The 3,592-nt window shown below is 46.5% G+C and overlaps 1 protein-coding gene and 1 pseudogene across 1 annotated transcript in view; both read left to right on the plus strand.

Annotated features, from left to right (window-relative positions):
* The window catches only part of Iars (isoleucyl-tRNA synthetase), a 76,963-nt gene that overhangs the window by 63,114 nt on the left and 10,257 nt on the right, over positions 1–3,592 (plus strand). The window lies entirely within an intron of this gene.
* LOC105743122 overlaps positions 1,544–3,592 on the plus strand; it is a 5,230-nt pseudogene continuing 3,181 nt past the window's right edge.

Consider the following 3,592-nt stretch of genomic DNA (forward strand, 5'->3'; position numbering starts at 1 on the left):
AGGGGGCGGGGCTGGCTGGCATGTGGTGCTGGGGGATTGAACCGCGGTATGACCTATATCTTGTGTCTCATATAAACAAAGCTGAATTCATTCCATCAAATACTTTTTATATTCTTAAAAGCTCAATCAATATACACTTGTATAAGACAGATTTTGTCATTATTCTCATGCTGCTGACATTTGAGAATTCATGGAAATACTTAGGGTTTTTGATGAGTGGTAGGGAGGAAAAGAGTATGGTAAATGAGAACCTGTAACAGGGGACCTAACCCAACTTACTAGGTTATGAAAGAAACCTCATCTCCTTCCTCCCACCCCTTTAAAGAGTGTTTCAGGGGCTAGGGAGATAGCTCGGTGGCCTAAGTGCCTGCCTGGCAAGCTCAAGGACCCAGGTTCGATCCCCAGTACCACATGTTATGCTGCCCATTGAAACCAGGTTCAGTGGCACACGCCTGTAATCCCAGCACTGGGGAGACTGAGACAAGAGGATCACTATTGAGTCCAAGCTGTGCAGCAAGACCCTATACCAAATAAGTAAAAGGTTAATTTTTTTTTAAGTTTTGGAGTACCCTGGACTTTGCAGCTCTGTCATGACTAAACTAATATTTGACATCCTGTGATTATTCTAGGACACAAGTTGTTGATTACTAGGGCTCCCTCCAGAGTTGAAAATCCTAAGATGGAGGTGGCATGAGCAGAGAAGTGGAAGAATGCAGGAATCAGATGACTGGTTATAGAAATTAGAAAAGATATCCCTAAGATTCTCCAGATTTTTATATAGAATTAAGAGAACATAAAGTTTAGCAGCTAAAACTTGAGTCACCTATCAGCAGCTCAGCTCAGAATGTTGAATTAGGTAGATGTTTGGTCATCCATCATTTTATAAAGCTAGGTTTTTTTGATCAGGAAACCATATATCTAAACTCCCTGCAGTAAGTCTTACTTGAAAGTGAAAGCCTCCTATTTCTAAACTGTAGTTTCTGAATGGACATTGAATTATTGCTAGAAAGCAAATTTTCTAACCGTAGGAACCTGACGTAAAAATGATGGCCTCTTGCTTAATCATGAGAAGTCACAAGTGACACTGGGTTTGCCTCAAGGTGTAAACTGCCCTCTCCAGCCATTGACACCCTCTTCTGCCTGCCTAATGTTCATGATGCCCATTTCTGCCCACTGTCACATTTTACCCATACCTGCAGGTATGTAATAGACCAGCAGGGTCACAACAACCAGCAAGTGGTGAACCAGAGCCAGTCTTACCCTAAAAGTTGAGTATTCATTTTTTCTGTGCCATGTTTAAATGAGGACTCATTTGCTCTCAGTGCTCCACTCAGCTTTGGCGTGACTTTCAACTAAGAATTTGTATAAAATGGGAGACACTGGTGATGGCTTAACTGTTGTCAAGCAGCATGATATAATCTGAGTTTTTCAGCTCCTTGTATTCAGCAGTAACAGAGATGATGTCTTACAGTTTCTGCAGCTCTGCTGCTAGGAAATTTTCATCAGAAGGGCACAGTTCAGAGTAGACCCCTCTGGAGAAATAATGGAGTCACTTTCTCCCACAGGGAGCATTGTGGTAGAAGGACACGAGCTACATGAGGAAGACATCCGCCTCATGTACACCTTCAACCAGGCCACAGGTGGGACTGCACAGTTCGAAGCACATTCGGATGCTCAGGTATGGCTCTGTCCTGTAAAAATTTCTTACATAGTTGATAACATGAAGTATTTTACCTCTGCCTTTCTGTAGTATATTGACAGCTTCGCTCATGGTAAAATATACCAGTTCCTTATTTCAGATTGGCTTTCTTAAAGTTCTCAGTGACAGACCCTAATGTACACATTTTTTTTTCTGCATGTACAAATGAGCATTTTGTGATTTTTGTTGTATTTTTTTTTTTTTTAACTGAATGATGGTCCTAAATGCTGAGCTCACAAAAATAAATCCTGCTAGAAATAAATCAGTCACAGGCACAGGGAAGTAAGCTGAGTCTTAATAATTTCTCTGATAAGTTATTGGGTACAAATATATTCAGGAAAGCTCCTATCTCAAAGATGGGGTGGGTACGAGGTCATGGCCAAAGCTCTGTAAGATTGTACATGCTATTTGGGATCCTGAGGTCCATATTTTTGTCATGATGAAACATGGGCAACACTGTTGGAGTCCCGCTGTACTTCACCTTTCATGTACAGGGTATGGTAGAACAGCAGCTTGGGAAAACAAGGAACCCTTTGCACAATTAGATATCTACGGGCTTCCCCAAGAGTAATGGCAAAGATTCGAGAAGACATAAGAAGGTAGGCAGGGAAGAGCTTTGCAATTAGAGTCTAGTCATTCCTATTCACAGTGCATATCTATATCCTGAAAGTTGTTTGCTCTAAAAGCATCATCTTGTGACACACTTGAGTTTCTTGACATGGCTCATGTGATGTGAGCTGTGGTGTGCCCCCTTTATACCCCCAAAAGGAATTTTGGGCTTGTCAAACATTTGCACTGTACTTCATATGGCTTTGTGCAGTGAAGCAATTTGGCTAACATCCTCAGTCACGTTTCCTCAAGAAAATGGGGATTGGGGGAAATTACCCACATGGTACCCACCTCCTGTCCCTCTCTCGGGACAGGAGCTTTCTTTCTCTCAATAAATATATTCTGGAGTCTTAGCCCAGGTCCAGTGAGTGTGTGGGAGAGCTTCCGGCTACCCTGCGCCAGCAGGACCTACTACTGGTCCAAGCCCAGGCACAGCCTGGGTGAGACCCTCTTCCAACCCCTTGGGATGCCCCCAAACACTCCACAGCACCTCCCCAACCCTGCCCTCCAAGTAGGAATTTCTACCGTGTTCCAGGAATCCCCAGTCCAGTCCTAGCCCAGGTCCGGTGAGTGTGTGGGAGAGCTTCTGGCTACCCTACGCTAGCGGGACCTACTAGTGATCCCAGCCCAGGCGCAGCGTGCGTGAGACCCTCTTCCACCCCTTTGGGACGCCCCCCACCACTCTGCAGCACCTCCCCCATCCCACCTGCCCAGTAGGAATTTCTGCCACATTCCGGGAACCCCCAGACCCAGTCCTAGCCCAGGCCCAGTGAGTGTGTGGGAGAGCTTCCTGCTACCCTGCGCCGGCAGGACCTACTACTGATCCCAGCCCAGGTGCAGCATGGGTGAGACCCTCTTCCACCCTCTTGGGATGCCCACCACCACTCCGCAGCACCTCCCCCAACCCACCTGCCAAGTAGGAATTTCTGCCGCGTTCCGGGAACCCCCAGAAACAGTCCTAACCCAGACCCAGTGAGTGTGTGGGAGAGCTGCCTCTCCCCTCTACTCCACCTTATCCCCCCCAGGCTCAGATCAGGCCTGGCATACAGGCCTGGGGTATAACCCTGCAGCTGCAGTCCCTGCAGAGAGTGTAGAGGATAGAACCACCCAGCTAGTCCAGGAGCAGAAAATCTTGCCAGAGGGACACAACAGGTTCACCCGCAAGGGCAGCAGCAGGAAGGAGCTGAGCACAGCAGCGAGACCCAAGCCAGGCACAGCTGGATAAATCCAAACTTTGTAGATCTGCACCTGAACTTCAGTACATGCTAAGGTTATAACTACAAC

Source organism: Octodon degus, unplaced genomic scaffold (assembly GCF_000260255.1).
Source record: "Octodon degus isolate 3935 unplaced genomic scaffold, OctDeg1.0 scaffold00100, whole genome shotgun sequence".
Taxonomy (NCBI): domain Eukaryota; kingdom Metazoa; phylum Chordata; class Mammalia; order Rodentia; family Octodontidae; genus Octodon; species Octodon degus.